The 17412-nt window shown below is 43.9% G+C and overlaps 1 long non-coding RNA gene across 1 annotated transcript; it reads right to left on the reverse strand.

Annotated features, from left to right (window-relative positions):
- Nucleotides 1–4744: 4744 nt before the first annotated feature.
- On the reverse strand, nucleotides 4745–16136 carry LOC108449422. The gene is made up of 2 exons (XR_001865590.1): nucleotides 7788–16136; nucleotides 4745–6918 (listed from the first exon to the last, which is right to left on the reverse strand). It is a non-coding gene; the product is annotated as an uncharacterized LOC108449422 (long non-coding RNA).
- Between the last annotated feature and the right edge of the window lie 1276 nt (nucleotides 16137–17412).

Here is a 17412-nt window from a genome sequence, read left to right on the forward strand (position 1 = left end):
AAAATAGGGATGGGTCTTGAAAATCCCCAAACCAAAAGGTTTGCAAATCATCAGTCTTTCTGCTCTGCTGCTGCATCTCATTTCTTGTCACAGCTGTTGCCTGTTTTAGTAGCTGGATTTCCAAGGAAACAAAGCTCGTATGAGCACAAAGGCAGAGTGCTTGCAGCCTTTGTGTGTGGGTGTGCATGTGTGCCTGTCCTTCCTCCCCACCCTTAATAATTTTTTAATCTGTTGGTCAACTGGTCGATCTGATTTGACAGAGGGCAAGAGCGATCATAAACATCCTGCGTAGGGAAAATTTTTTGGGTGGAACTTGCACCTTACTAGAAACCAGATAAGCCCAGCTGTGAAATGCAAATGCTTGAATCCAAAGTTAGCAGAGCCCAGCCTTTGGGAGTTCTGGAAGAGCAGAGACACTAGCCCAGTATTAAGTCTTTGTGTTTAACAAATAAACAAATACAGCTTTTGGCAAACTTGAATATCAGGTGAATCCATCAACAGATTCAGGAGGACAGTAAATCACCTAACTCAGATAGCAGAGGAGTAAAACTTTGACAGTGAGCTTTAAAGTCTCCAGGCAGCCAAGCAGGAGTTGCTGAAACTTGGTATTTTCAAATATTGAGAACACTTGACTGTCATGCAGTATTCAAAATTATTCAGAAGTGTAACATAAAACGTCTCTCCAATTTCCTAATCTGAGAAAACAGATTTCAATCACACTTGAAAAACAGAGGACAAAGAGGATCCCGGCAGAACTTCCTCAGGCCTGATCTGCATATTGAGTTGTGCAACAGCTTGATTGCTGCCCTACCAGCTGGAGATTTCTGTTTTCTATGGGGCAAAATCAGGACACGAAATGATTTGTGTCAGTGTTATCACTGCACACATTCAGGAGCAGCCTTTTGTTTTAGAAGATGTACAAAACTGCTTTTGGAAACACATACCTTTTTTTTTTTTTTTTTTTAACTGTGCTATTTCCCTGTTCTTGGCAGCTCTTTGGACAAACAGCAGAGTTGTTTTGGTTATACTGATGTCGCAGGAGAGGGGGAAGAGGGCTTGCATTTGAATGCTTCCCAGCAGTGGAGAATTTTCAGCCAATTGTTGGGAGTGAAGGTCAGGTCTTCAGCTGATTTCTGTTGGATTCAGTGACACTTTACACGTGCACTGAGATACTCAACTTGTTTGACATCCTTGGGATGTTGTTATGAATAAGAACTGATTGGAGTTTTTTTTTCTGAAACAATCCACTTAAATGTGGCAGTATTAAACTATTTTGGTAACAGGTTAGTTGCAATATTTTTCCCTTTCTTCTATCTGGTATTTAAACTTTTTCTCTTCCCCTTACCATTATGTGTTCTTTATGCCTGAAGAGAATTGCACCTGTACCTCCACAAGCGTGAAGGTGGAATAGCAACATTTTGAAGGAGGAATTGGTAGGAGAAAGGAGATGTGAGGATTTAGGGTAGGGTACAACCCCCAAAATAAGCTGACAACAAACCAACAAGGTTTTCTCAGAGACTTAAGGTCACACTAAGATGTTTCATATCCTAAGACAAGGTTGGTAACTCAGCTTTTACATGGGAAAAAAAGTGTTTTTCAAGAATCAGGGTTGTGAGGATAGCACAGGAGTGCATAGACCAGTCAGGATCTCTGCCTTTCTGAGTGAGGAAACCAAATGAAAACAACCACTCTAGGGGGTTGGAACTTCTCCATTCATTTTATCCTTGAAGTCTGCTACTTTGGGCAATGACCTGCTTCAGTAACACTGCTACACAACGTTCCTCAGTGAGGCTTCTGGTCCTCTGCAGTACAATCATGCAGAGACCATCTTGAATTGGCACTCAAGGGAGCAGGGAAGGAATCCTTCCTTTCCTGTAAAAGTCTAACACTGACTAAGCTGAGCTCTGTGAAGGGCAGACAGAGGAGTGTGGTGAATCCAACTCAAGAACCACACTAGTGAAGCTGCTTCAACACCTACAGCCTTAAACAATGGAGCTGCACAGAGATAGGACCCAGGCGATTTGTCAGACACATGAAATCACCACATCTTTCTGCCCTCAATCATTTCGATGTAGCTCTGTGGAAACTGTTTAAGATCCCTGGGATCTCTGGCAGAGCTCACGCTGTAGCTCTTCATGTCTCTGTACAGCTTGTATAGCTTTAGAGACATATGATATCTTTGTGGTGCCCTCCCATGTTTAAATAACCGGCCCAGGAATGTCTCCTAAAGTTTCTGCTAAAGCTGGAATTATCCCCGCGTATCCTTTTGGGTTTCATTTTATCTCATGACATGGCGTAGTACTCTCAGAGCAAGGTTGTGAGGTTGCCTTGGAGATGGAGGGCTTAGCCACGGGGCGAGCTGTCACACCGAAACGTTCCCATTAGCCAGGGTAACTGTGAATGCTTTCCACAAACAATTGAGTGAAGTGAAGTGACAAAAAGCTTATGAAACGGTCACAGGGGAATTGCATAAACTGGGGTCAGATGTTCAACTTGAGACTGTTCCATGACCGAGGAGTTTCACAGCTGGTTGACGAAAGCAAGCAGGAGGTCAGCTGGTCTCTAGTTGTTATAACAACAACCTGTTATGTTTCTCAGGCAACAGAGATGCCCACAGCAGTGGCAGGATGGATCAGGAGGATGATTTCCTCATTTCCTGGAATAAGGTTTGAAAGCTGTGAATATTTTTCTGCTGGTAGAATTTGAGATTTCAGTCTTTGTAAGTGGCAGGATCCAAGCGGTAATACACCATGGTGCAGCCTTTGAGTGGATCAGCAGGGAGACTTTAGGAATGCACCATTGATTTAGCTGACTTTTAAACGAGTGAATGGAAAAAAGGACAGAGAGAACACACGGATTTGCTGCAACATCCATCTGGAAAAAAAAAAAAAAAGAGAGACCAAACTATGCATCACCTTTATTCCTAGTGTTTAGTTTACATCTTCCAAGGGAAAACTGGCAAATGACCGGCTATGAATAATGTACCCATGGGGAAAGTTTGTTTCTAAACATGAACAGTTAGTGCCTGGCTTATGTCTGGGTGGGTGTGCTGGCTATTTCATAAAGATTTTGTTCTACTGAGGCAACCACATAAAAGAATTTCTTTGGAGGAATTCAAGGTGAGAATATCTTTATTTTGCATCAACACCAACACCCTTAATGCAGTAGAAGTGAAATGCAGAAATTAACCTTTCTCCTTCATCTCTCCCATGCCCTGCGCTGTGTCTGAGACCCTTGCAAAGTCTAACTGAAATGATACAATCCTTTGTATTTCTAGCTGCTCCGGATGGGCTCGGTCAGTTAAATGCTGGGCTTTTCTGCCACAGCATGGAGGCAGGACAGAGAAAAGGTACGGGCTAAAGTTATAGTGTGTTGTAGTTTTGGAAAAGATGCTGGTAGAGTAAGAGCTGCAAACAAGGAAAACCTAAAATGTTTCCTTTACCTTTGGCAGTCAGAAAAGTGAGGGAACCTGAAGGTGTGGGTCTCATCAGAAAAGCTAAATCCGATTATGTAACAGCAGAATTTGCTTGGAGTTTCTTTGCTTTTTTCTTGTACACATGCCTAGGTCTCTCATCTGAACCATACAAACCTTAAGGAAGGCTTACAAACCTTAAGGAATGCTTACAAACCTTAGATGCTTTTCAGTTCCTACAGCCCTCAGGATCTCCTGTGCCCCTGCACTGCAGTGCCAAATACATATTCTCCTTCACCCTCTTGGTCCTCTCCAGTGCTGCAGTTTGGAAGTAATGGCTCTTGGCAAAGGAGTTAATCTGATTCATTTGAACTTAACTCTCTATGAGAAGGAATCTGAGAATGGCCTTTGTGTCTACATCTGAGAGAGGCAATATATTATATTATATTACATTATATTATATTACATTATATTACATTATATTATATTATATTATATATGGAAAGCCCTTATTCATGCCTATGTAAATCAGGAATAATTCTCTTTAAATTGGGTGCCATTGAGATGACTACCAAGTCTTGAGAATTCCCAATCTACAGAATATTTTACACTGCGGTATAGGTAGGGCCAAAAAAAAAAACATAGCAAAGCTTAGGTAGTTAGAGAAATGCTTTCCTAACAATTCCCACCAAAAAGTTCTGTTAAAAAAGCAGTTAAGGTTGCCCCGGGGCAAAACACACCCACACAAGAAATGACAGGTTAGGGGAACCTTCCCTGCATAAGCTATCCTGCACACCTCATGTTAACCACTCCCAGTGACAGACTCCAAACCCCAACAAGAAGCTCCCCTTGTTCTGCAGGATAAAGAAACAAACTAAACACCTCCTACATGCTTCAGTGCAAAACCCTCTGGTAACACTAACATTAGTGGCTGGTGCATGTGGAGAGTCAATGGTGACTATAGGGGGAAAATGGAGATTAGGTGCCCCCTGAGCATAGGCTCTGTTGGTACTGCTGGTCTCAGAGACCTTCTGTGCCTTCATCAGACTGTTTTGTCTGTGGTTGGCCACAGACACTCCACTTAGTAGACCCCTTCCACAATGCAGAGCTGAAGAGCCACCTGTTGCTTTTTATTAGACTGGAGAATGAGCTATTTGATATACTTACACCAGAACGAATTTTTTTCCCTTGGTGAAAAAATAGCTGCATTTGTACCAGGTATTTGTATGCAGCTTCTTCTAAGTGATTTATTCCCAGGTGGGCCAGAAAAGATTTTTCACGAAAGATGTTTTGTCACCTAACACTAGGGGATGGAATGATGATGACACAAAGTTGTAATTACAATTAAAGCTTTATTTTTTTAAACAGAATTTTATGATTGGCATAGCATACAATTCTGTGACCAGAATAGAACAGGATTTTTATAATCAGAATCAGCATATCACAATTTTCTAAGTAGCTTAGCACAAAATTTGTATCACAGGTTGGCTTACAGTTCCTAATCACATGGATGCTCTGCAGAATGGGTCAAATCTTAATACTTGGCTTGCAGTATCAATATAATAATCATAATATAGAATTAAAAAATGTGGAAAAATATGAATCACTCACTCAGAACTTGGGGGAAGCAGATGATGGTGGTGTCCCTGACCACTGGGATATCATGGGTTTTGCTGTCTAGCAGCAACTGTGGTCCAAGTTCCACTTTGGTCTCCTAACCGCTTGATTTTACAGACAGTGCTCTGTGTTCTGCCACACTTCCCTGGTTTGTTGTCATCACAACCTGTGTGCCTGGGACCTTCAAGGCTGGTAAGGAAGGGAGAAGTCAGCCCAGTGCCCAGGAACCTTGAGGCTGATAGGAAAGGGGGAGAAGAATTCTTTCTGGTGCATGGGACCTTCCAGACCTGATGAGGAAGGGAAAGGAGACTGATACATGACCAGTTTGGTCACAGAGAATGGCCATTTGCCTTTTGGACTGGCATTAGTTAAGCTAAGCATATTATGAGGGATCAAGAACAGGGGGTGCCAGTTACAGACTTGTATTGAAGAAGCCTTTGCTTCAAAGTGTGTTGGTGGTCTTCCATCTACTTTCCTACACAGCTTTATACCTTCCCACACCTAGTGGCTACTTTCATCCAAGTTTCTTCTGCTCGAGTGGGTCACAGTGACCAGTACTGGCAGGTTTCACCTGGTTGTTTAAATGCTAACACAGAGTTAATTCTGCCTTTTTATACCCAGGTGCTCTGGAACAATGTTTGGCATCACACTAACAGGCTTTATCTGCTGCCTCTGTGCCACAGGGAGCTTATGAGTTTTCTCATACTCTGCAGAAAGGTAAATCTGTGTTGGTCCAGGCATAGAAACCAGAATTTTTATGCTTGGTCTCAGGGGAGGGTTTTGACACAGCTGCATCAAAACAAGGACACAGAGCTGCCTCAAAACAAAGAATTCAAGATGAGTAGAGAAAATACAGTTGTAGTACAGACCTTTGTCCATTCAAAATGAGCAGGAGAAGAGGTAGTAGTCTAACAGTGTCATTTTGTGTCATGGGTGACGACCTTGAAGACACTGAGGACTGAAAACCTCCTCACAAAAACTTTCATACATACACCAATGCTGTGACTTGGTCATAGGCTCTTACTTAAGCAGGTATCTCCAAAATTCAGGCCCTGCTCTTCCTGAATGCTGTGCTGTATGATCAGCTCTGACCTGGAAAACTGAAATCATATTAAAACTGTACTCATTACAGACTGAACATTTTATAGTTCTGTCATAGTGTGAAGGCCCCAGAGAGCAAATTAATAAAGGTTTTATGCATTTATAACCTCACCTTTAAAAAGTCAGCATGAAGATTTTATTTTCTGTCCTCCAGGAAAATCCATCTATTCCAAAAAATCCCAGAGAATCAATACTTGTTTAGAAAACTGTAAGAACTGACACATTAATCCTAATGCCTTTTAAATGCCTCTATTAGTGGTTTCTAAGTTTACTACAGGCTATTTGGTAAGGGTAATGAACAAAATAGGGTAAGCTTGGAGCACGGATCTTTTGAGGATACCTATACATGACATGCATATCTCTACCCACTGGTCCAAGAATATGATATCAAAATGGGTGAAATAATTTCTTTGTTCCCATGACAAGAATACATCCCATATGGAAGTCATGGGTATCAACACTAAGCTCCCCTGTAAGCACTTTTGAGCCAGCCTTATTAAATATACATTTTACATATACCTGTACAAGTTGAAGTCTTGGAAGAACATGTCTATTCCCCAGAAATCAAAGTGCTTTCAATGCGGATGCCTGCGGGGGGACAGTGATCATAAAGCAGCCAGAGAGCCAAAGGAATGCTGAGATTTCAGAGCCTGTGTGATTACCCACAGCTGTACAAACAGTACAGTGGAGAAAACAGACTGACCTTGGCCATGTTTTGAGAGTGCCTGATAACCAGGTCCTTCAACAAGCCCTGTTTCAACATGAGGAGGAAAGAAGAGACGGTGACCCTGAGGAACAGGAGGAAACACAATAATGACTAAAGCGGCAACATCGCAAGTCAGCAGCTTGAATATCTTCAGGGAACTGGTCTGGGACAAAACTGGTCAGTGATGACAGACATCTGCTTTATGTACCTGGCAGCATGAGAAGTGGATTAAACCAGATATATGATGGCAGTATCTCAAGTACAAGTAGACAGCACACTTCAAAACATGAATTACTGTGCTTTGACCATTCCAGAAATATCCATGGCAGAGAAATTTTAGTCTGCTTGCAAGAATTTAGAAATAGAATTTTAAAAGCAGAGAGTGTTTTGGTGTTTTTCTAAATCCACAGGGCCATGGCCATCTTTTTCCAGCTTATTAGTGCCTGTATGCTACTGTATGGAGACAACATTGAGGGAGCCTATACTAGCAAATAACTGCAATGCTCATCTCACTGACCTCCCTTTCACCCTCGCAAACAGGTATTTTCTTTGCTGTTTCTTCATATGTCTGGGGAACACACCCTCCAACACTTGCAAAAACAAACACTATCACTGGGCTGGCCATCAGCATCCCCTCTAACTCTTATCTTGGGCTGTGTCTCTCTAGGGTTGTTAAGTTACATGCCTAACCTCAAGGAATCTCTCTCCCCTCCCTGTGGTGGACAAAACACAGTGGATCACCTAATTGGTAGAGACATTTGGGCCATAAATGACAGATGTGTGATTCAGGATCAAAGCTAAAAACTAAATTCTTCCAGAATATCCCACACCTCAGAGCAGGCTGTGGGGATGATCCTCAGAATGGTTGTAGGAAACAGATTGAGGATTGAAGGAAACCTTAGCTTTGTTGAGCTGGAAAACTGAGCATTACACAATACTTGTTTTTCTCACCTTTTGAATTCTGCCCTTGCAATGTGCAAATCCTTAGGCGTCCCTGTGTTCACTGCCATCCAGCATCTTGGTAAGCAGAAAATAAAAAAAAAACCCCTCAAAACACAATAAGGGCAGTGAGAAGATGGAAGAGGATCAGAAGGTGAAGGTCACTATTTTGTCGCTTAGTCATTCGTGGAGGACTCCCCTCCTAGCACAGGCAGTATGAAAGTGTTTCCCTGTTAAGGCTTCACCTATAGCTGCTGCCAGCTTGGCAGGGAAAGCAACTCTCTGATGAAAACAAATTCCCGTGTTCCCATGACATTGAGTTGCTCCTGCAACACTGCAGCTGTCAAAAAACTTGAGTGACTTCAAGGAGAAACTGCATTTACCCCTGGCTGTTTTGCTCTCCCTTTTCAAACACTAATTTTATATTCTACAGTTAGCCAAGCAACTCTTTACAAATTTTACAACTCATTCTCCCAAGAGCCTGAAGGCACAAAGCATTCACACAGTGCACAACCCGAGAACTAAAGCATAAAATACATGAAAACACATGGACAGTCCTGAATAAGGTCAGTGAATCTGCCTACAGCTTCATGAGCAAGCACTCACCTGACTGATAAGTTAAGAGTTAAAACCACACCACATTAAAAGCTGATGAAAGCACAAGTAGGCATAGCATATTATTTAGATCTGCCACACAAAAATCCTGCATCTGATTTAGGAGAAATTTTATGGAGCATGTCCTCAGCAGATCATCCACCAACTGCATATCAAGAGCTTTAGAACAAATTTAGAGAATGAATAACTACAAATTGTATGTAATGAGTAGCTGGGAAACAGGATAAGATGCAAGATGGGTTCTTTCAAAACTACATCATGCCAAACTAAGCAATTATCCTTCTTAGATGTGACTAACTCAATCCCTCTTTAGGCAGAGGTAACATGGTCTGTCTCAACTACTGGACTTCAGTAAAGCATCTCATTCAGTGCCACTGAATCACATTTGGTGATTAAAAGGCAAACTGAAGAAGATGGAGATTAGTCAGCAAACTGTAAAGCAGTGAGGAACTGCCCTAAGGGAAGAAGACAAGTTGCATTGGAAAGGTGCTGTTCTGGGATGAGGGGGTTCCACAAATACCAGTCTTAGGACTTCCAATATTTTTACTGACAGTTTAGATATTAAAAAAACCAAGAGTGTTGTGAAACATGACTGATATGTGATGAAATCTGTCAACAATAGCTGGAGGGTGTTGATGGTACGCAAAAGTCTGGATATCACAGACAGAAATCCCTCAGAGATGAAATTATACAAATAGAGTCAAATAGTGTAGTAAAAATCAGACAGAAAAGCAATAGAAATTATTCTAATAGCATTGTGGAAAAGACACTGGAGAAACTTCATCTGGAATACTGTATACCATTCCAGTTAGATCTATTTTCAGAAAGCATTCAAACTGGAACAGGTGCTGTGAACACATTTCCAAGAAAATTACAGGGAATAGAAGGCCTATCCTGGAAGACACTGGAAGAACTTCAGCAAAGCAAAGGATGAGAGAGCTTATGATTTCTCACCATAAACACTGTGGGGGGACAGGAGGGAAAAAGTCAAACTCTTCAGCTTGAAGGACAATCTGACTCAAAAATATTTGACTGCAAGCTGGTCATCAAGACCAAGTCTTGAAATCAGAGGAAAGTTCCTTGTTACCAGAGGCATGACCAAAAAGAGTACCCACACAGGAAGACAGCAGCAAATGTTGCTACTTCTCCGTATGAGATCTCTTTAGTTTCCAAAAAACTTCTACCACTTGGCTGCCTGCAGCGACCCAGGCCAGTGCTCCAAGGAATCAATTCCCATCTCTGTCCCTGGTCCTGTCCTCACAGCAGGTCCTGGTGGTGTCCCAGGAAGGTGTTCCTCAAATGTGGTCTTACACAAGCAGGTGTCTCACTGGTTGCACAGACTTGAGAGGCAAATCTTTGAACCTCTGTCTCCCAGCCCAGAAGGAAGGTTACTCTGTTTTCTCACAGTGGTGTGCAAAATACAAAATCCTCTTCTATTTCTCCAGCTGCCAGTTTTCCGGAGGCTTTCTTCATTTTGATCTTAGGCAGCAGTTAAAGAGCTCATTTCTCCAACCCAGGTGCTTCCTCCACCACAGCGACAGGGAACAAGCAGGCTCTGAGGCAGAGAGGTTGCTGAGCCCCTGTGCAGTGTTTCTGCCCCTGCCACTGCACTGCTCCCTGCCCCAGCACTGCAGTGTGCCCTGCTCTTGGCTGTGGCAGCACAAGTGTCTGTGGGGACCTGCCTGAGCCAGCACCTGCTCTGTCCAAAACTTCGCCACTGCAGTTGAAATTGAGGGGTGCACAGGCTCCTGGGGAGAGGAGAACAAAGGACAGGCATGCAGCTATTGTTGGTTATCCATGTTATGGCTACACATCCATAGGGCCTTTCCCAATTGGGGGAAAGAACTGTGTATTTTGAAAGGTTTAACATTATCTTTTCTGGACCCAACTACTTTAAAAACAGCATGTTGACCATGGCAGACAGTCAGGTGCAAAAGAACAACACAGAAGCGCTCTTTCATATTTTTGGACTGCAAAGCCTCCTTCGTGGAAGAAGGGGTAGAGGAGAGTGAGGGTCAGGCAATAGGACTGTAAGCTCTATCAATTGTCCCAACACATCTGGAGCACCTTAGACCCGCAAAGCCATTCATTATCTCTTGGGGGCTGGCTTTCTATGTGATCATAGCAATGCGCACTTTCACCACCACTGCTCTGACATGCAGCTGCACCTGCCCCTCCTTTCCAACCTTGAGGCTGACCACCAGGAAAATGGCCTTTGTCATTTTGTCATTGCTGGCCACGCCAAATTTATAAACCACCCACCTTTTTTATTCAGCATTGTAATGGCCTTGCAAGAACTGGAACTTTTCCAAATACTTCTTGAAGCCACCCCCCTCTCTGCTCTTCCTCCTTGCTGACAGTGGCTTTCTGTGGCCAGATGAAGGAGTGCCCTGCACCCCAGGAAAGCAAGGTCTGCAGGGAAGCTTAAAGCTGACTTTTCCTTTGCACATGCTGGCATGAAGAAGGTGCACAGAACTTGTCCTTGGCTGCAGCTCATGTGAATGTCAGCTCTACTGAAACCCAGGAGTCCCCTGGGTTTTGAGAAGGGGGTCTTGCCAGCTTTCACAGAAAGCATTAACAGGGAATACACTGTGAGCAAGCTTGTGGAAGGCAGGGAGTATGGGACACTGCTGTTTTAAATTTCTGTTACCACAGTACAATCCTGGCCTAGGCCCAAGGTTTCTCAAAACTGCCCAGTACCTACTCTAATGGTGATACTGTTCAGAGGTAAACCTGTTCCTATGCAGATGGGAGAGACAAATGTCACAATAAATAGTTCAGCAGTCCATCTTTAGAGCAGAGCCCCTGCACATAGAAAAGTTGCTACTTTGCCCACTCCTTTATATGTTGGCCCTCATGTCTCAGTCTGACTGACTTTCATTAGTGTGAAACCTCTGAGGGCTATTTTAATCCTAATGTAAATCAGCAGAGCTTCGGGGTTGGCATCACAGGAGGTTCTTACCTCATGGGGACTGTCCCAGTGCAACCTTCCTCAGAGCACACCTCTGGGCAGGAGATAACAGGATCTGCTGTATATGCTGACTACTGCTGGCTGTGGCTGTCCCCTGCCAGAGGGATCCTGAGCTAATCATTTAGAATTTCCCTCTTCCCTTCCTTAAGAGAGGCCCCAAACTACTACCAGTATCTTCCCTTCAGGCAGTGTTTCTGCCACCCTGCTCCCTCACTGCAGCCAGTGAGGAGGTGAGCAGTGCAGCTCTCTGTGGTCGTCTGTGGTCGAGAGAGAGGGAGGTGCCTGCAGAAAGCAATTTATCCCTCCTAAAATCTTAACCGCGTCTCTCTCCAAGGAAGTGCCCGGGACAACTCTGCTCCTGACTTTGATGCTTCATTTAGACACCTAAAATGAGGTGTGGATAAATCCACACCCTTCTGCTCCTTGCATGATGTTTCACAAGCAGAAATGTTGTAATTCCCTGCTTGTTGCTCTCAGCCGCTAATATTAGGTGGGATGTTAGATAAAGTAAATCCTCCCACATTCTGGCAGAGCTCTTTCCCCCAAGTGACATAAATGATAATTTTCATCTTGCTTCACTAGATATTCAACACTGCGTAGTGCAAAGGATGGATATTTTCATATTTGGCTGTGATCAATAACACGGTTCTTATCAATGGTAACAACAGCCCACAACACTGAGGGTTTGGATCCTATGAGGTGGTTGTCAAAACGGCTGTGTTTTGTAATCAATAGCCTGAGAGTCTTTCTCAGAAAGATTTGCATTGCATGATCAACAGCAACAGTAGTCCAAGCCAAGCTGATGAAAGAGACAGTTAATCCCAAAGAGCCAAATCCCTGGAATGTGCCCTGCTCTGGGAGGGCATCACTCAGCTACGTGCATACAGCTGGGTATGTCTGGTGTAGCTGAGGCTGGTAGTTAGCCAGAGGTCAGGGGCTTGGTTGGTGGTTGGGGTTTTTTTGCCTTTCTTCTTTTTTTTTAAGTAAGAAAAACATCCACAGTTGTTCCACAGGAAAAGAACAAGTAATCTACCCGCACGGAATATATGCAGTTGTCGTTGTTTCCTCCTTGCTTACTTTCACCTTCTGTTAGTGTTTGAGTGACAAGATTTTTCCAAACACCAAATTAGGATAAACTGTAGTTGCATGCAACAGATGAAGGAGAATAATGGGCAGACTTTTAACGAATCAGGAATATGCGCACAGGACAGATACTGAACGCATAAACTTTGCACTGTTTCACAAAAACAGCCAAAGGCAGAGCAGCACAGGTAGAGTTCTACAGCTGTAGGGTGTCTGTGCTTCACTTCCCACTCTCCCCTTCCCCTTGAGGCAGCTACTGCTGAGCTGTCACAGCTGAGCTTCACGTGAGGCAACTCCTAAACCATCTGAAGTTTTCAACCTGACATGTTAAAGCAAACTCCCCTCACCCAAGCAGGGGAGTGAAAGGAAGCCCAAGGCGTGACTCTTCAGGGAGGTAAAACACACCAAGTGACACTTCCCCTGGTGCCTGAGGAGGGCCATTTCCACATATGAATGGCAGTGGTTTGCACCTGCTTTGCGCAGATGCACATGCCTACACCCTGCACAGTGCAGTGAGGGACACGCTCTGAGTCACAGTCAGTGCAAAGTCAGGTCTGAGCTGACCGCATGTGAACACCTGCCAGAAGCCAGCCTCTGAAACAGGCTTTCTTCACCATTGATCCTATGGAGCTACACACACCCTGGCAATGAAGCACCATCGCTAAAAAGCATCCCAAACATAAGAGGAAAATAAGTCAAAGCTAGAACCATTTGAAACTGCACACATAGGCCATATCACCTACAGTGTCTGAGCATCACTTGGCTGCATGCAAAACTGCTGACAGACAAGTGCAAAGGTCTGAATTAAATGAGTTTTAAGGTGAGGTCCAGTCGCTGACATCTGCACTTTCCTAGGCTGCTGCAATATAAAGTCAAACAGGTTGGTGTTGATCATAAGTGAAGGTACCAAAACATGTCAACCACTTGTGTGGTGCTTGGTAGAGCGGGCCCAGGGAATGTTGCACTTCCAGGCACCTTGTTATGTCTGACTGGCCAAAGTTTCTCTTGGCTCCCCAGCTGAACTGGCAAAGTTGACTTTTGCCACTCCAAGGATAAAAGGCCAGGTCTGGGACTGGCTCTTACCACTCAAAGGAACATAGAAATGGTCAAGCTGTTACAGGGAGCTGACAGAATATCTTGCAGAGTTGGATATGCTGTCCTAACACCATCACAAGAGGCGGAAATAGCAGAGGGGGGAGCAGGGCAGTACTTTGTATCCTCCCATTCCAGCTTCCCAAGTCTGCTCTATCTAAAATACCTAGGAAAGCCACCACCATTCCAGCTGCTTACTTTGCCATCAGTGACAGCCAGCTTAAGTGAGCATTCCCCATATCTTGCTGCCTCAAGGCCCAGAAACAGCTTCATTTCTCCTGGTGGAGGGAAGATAGTGCTTTTATTTCTCTGTCAGGCTTAGAAATGCCATAATACAGCAGAGTAGATAGGAGAGCCCAGATAAAGAAGAAGAGCACAGGCTGACTATGGGGCCAAGTGCCCAAGCCGCTCATTTGCAGGTAACCTGACATGCCCAGCACACAGCAGCTGAGCTCTGGGTGGAAACTAAAACGTGGGGCTGGGAAGTCATGTAGCTGAGAGGGATTTGCATGGCTGTGCCCTATGTGCTGTAAGCTCCTAGTGCTTACGTGCTGGGAGGGACAGAGTTCCTCCTGCCTGGCACAGAGCTGCTTCAGCCCTGGGCTGCGTGCTGCCCAGCTCACACCTTGGCCCCTCTTGGATTCATACATGCCACACAATGCCTTCACACAGATATATTTATCAAGCTAAAAATAGTTCTGGTTAGCTGTTGTGTTGGCTGTGAGGCCAAGTGGCACTATCTAGGAGGGGAAAAGAGGCCACCTGGAGCTGTAAAAATCTCACAAGCCTGCAAAATAAGGAGGGCAGCATGCTGGTGGGAGGTTGGATATTTACTGGAGTAGAAGAATTCCAGTTCAGAAATGATTCATTTTCATGGCACGGTCCCTCCCCCAAGCATAAAAAATAATTTTCCTTTTTACATATTTCCTGGAATATGTGATTGTACTAGAAGAGCACTTTATGCTCCTGTTATGAAAGGGAATCCAGTCCAGTGGGACGAAGTCATTCTTGGAATAACTTTCAGTGAAATCAAGAGTTACAACTGGACTGACTTCGGTGTTAAAAAAGTCCTCGGGATATTGGTGGCTGCTGCAGTCATGTTTTTGTAGGCAGTCTGGATCTACAAGTTTTCCTAGTATAATAATTGCAGTAAGAACTGTGAGGTTTTGTAACCAAACTCATTTATGCTGGCAAAATCCCTTCTCTGGATGATAGAGAGCTGACTTATACCACTTAATTTCTTCCAGTTTTTACTTGGGAATTGCTGTTCTATTATGAAATGTCTTTATGCTGTCTGCACAGTAGGTGTGAATGATTACTTCTGCATTGTTGTAACAGTACCTTTTTCTAGCACAGACAAGCTAAAATGTCTAAACTATTTTATTTTGTATAATGCAAATATTAGAATATGGTTCAGGAAGAAAGAAACTACCATCTTAAAACAAAATAGATTGATGCCCTACAATAGCCTGGAAGGCAAATTCTGTGTGACAGTAAGAGAACAGAATTCACCAAAATAATCTAGAATATTTTCTTTCATTATTTTTATCAGGGTTAGGATATTTATTTCCTAAGCATCTACATGAACTTATAGCCTGTATATGTCTATTTTCATTTCTAGGATCGGAGTTAAACTTGTTTGCAGCATACAAAGAAATTGAGCAGGATATGATACCACTTAATGTCATCCCCACTTAGAAGTGCAGTAGCCTTGCAGTATCACTGCCTGGCCAGCCCAAAGGGCAGTGGGACACCCACAGAGTTGCCAATGCCAGTTTGACTGCAGATGGTCTAGGGAACTTCTGGGAAGCAGATGTTCCCTGAGGCATGTCCTGAAAGGGAGCATGATAAAGAGAACAAACTTGCAGGGGTAAAAATCTAAGTATGGGGAAATATGGGGCATCTCCTTGAAGGTGGGATTTCACCTTGTATTTTGTCCTGGAAAGAATGGAGATAGGCTCGGAAGGTTCTTAAAACAAAGATAAGCAGATGTGTTTGATGGTTTAAAATCGGTGAGACTCAACCTGTGCTTGTAGAGAGCAGCTCTACAATATATGCACGTGTATGGCACAGACCTTAGGAAAATTCCAGATCAGTACCATAGTGTTCCTTAAAATAAGCCCCAGAGATAACTCACACATCTCAGCAGAGATGGGAAAGCTGATGAAGGACAAAGCGTCTATGTGGGATCTAAAAGGGAAGAAGGGGCTTTGGGGTACCTGAATTTGCAGATTACTTCTGAGTGGCCCATTGTGGGTTAGAATAATGAAAAACAGGCCCTTTGTCCTAAAGCCTCCCCTTGACAACCTGTTTCTTGAGGCAACTTGGAGCTCACAGCAATTAGGCTGTGGGTGGGAGGAATTTGTTCCGGGGGAGTCAGGGCTATTCTGACATCCTGTAGCTGGGTTTCCCCAGGGCTCCTCACTCTCCTGCCCATCACAGGAGTAATGCATATCCTTGATGCGACAGCAATGGGGCCTTGGGACACCAGGAAAGGTGGTGCTGGAAACAAAGAGCCATTGCCAGTGATTCAGTGGCCTGCAGCTCATTTGCAGTGAGGCCCAAGGGGTGTGCTCCTTCCTGCAGCAACCTGGGGCACAGCAAAGAAGCCCATCTGCATGTACAGAGAAATACCATCAGCCACAATATAAATGGACTTGTATAAATTGGGTTGAATTCTTCTCTTACTGAAGAGGTAAGGAGGTCAGTGAAAAGAGGTGACAAAACAGCAAGCAAAGAAAACAACTTTTGCAGCAGCCCTGTAAAGTGTATGCAGCTACAGGGTCAATGAGTGTGTGTCTCACAACCCAAGAAAGGATGTTGCAGAAATCAAGGTATAAGAGAAGGAGAGTCTGGCAGTTTGAGCTACCAGGCTGGCTAAAAAAAAAAGCTGTATCTTGTAGATATTATCAAAAAATAGTCTGCAAGACTAAAATAGCATGGATATATCAAGGTCTAAAAAGAGATCAGAAATGAAGCCCAAAAAGATTGTAAGTCATATGAGATGCAGAACTTTACAGCCTATAAAAGACAGTGATGAAAATTAAATTATACTAATTCACACTACCTAGTTTAAATCTCCAATCACCTGAGCCAAAACAAGCAGACAGCTTTATTTACTGTTTTTTCTTTTTTTTCTGGGATGTACAAACTGAAGGTGCTGTATGCCAGAACTCCCATGCTTCTCATATATAGACCACGTTTCTTGCTTGCACAGGCCTCTCTCTTCTGCCAGCACCTCAAGCATGTGCTTTGGTGGCTACCTCAAAAAGTGCCTGGAGGACTGAAAAGGGGAGAAGCAAGAAACTGTGTCTGGAGGAACAGGCTGTGTAAATCCTACTCTGCAGGTCAGACATCTGCCTCAGGCTTGCAGAGTTGTGCAGAGTATTTCATGTGCCACCTTCTCTTGCCAATGGGTTAGGACGCCCACCAAATGAGGTTGGTGTCCTGGTCTTGAACAGAGAGCAGCAGATCTGACTATGAACAGGGACCAGCAGCTCACACAGGCAGCTGCCTAGCAAGTGTTGGCACCACCAGGGGTGTAGCCAACTGCCTGGGGGCATTTTAGACTTCAGTTACAGACCCAGGACCCTTAGTTAAGCATATATCCCGCTAAGATACTCTAATCTTTCATCTGATTTAACCCTCCATCCCTGCTCAGGGGTATTAAGGGTTTAGTTCAGCATTTGCAACAGGACCCAGATAGATGAAGAGCTTAAGGTGAAAGGACAGGGTAAGCAGAGGGGCTGCAGCAGAGGCTGATCCTTGTCCCATGTGGGGAACAGCACAGATCCCTGTCATTTGTGCTGTGTGCTGCTACAAGCACTGGACATGAGCCAGCTCAGCATGAACAGTCCCTGCATGAGCACACCATGC

The sequence above is a fragment of the Corvus brachyrhynchos genome, unplaced genomic scaffold, assembly GCF_000691975.1.
Source record: "Corvus brachyrhynchos isolate BGI_N302 unplaced genomic scaffold, ASM69197v1 scaffold70, whole genome shotgun sequence".
In the NCBI taxonomy this organism is placed as follows: Eukaryota; Metazoa; Chordata; class Aves; order Passeriformes; family Corvidae; genus Corvus; species Corvus brachyrhynchos.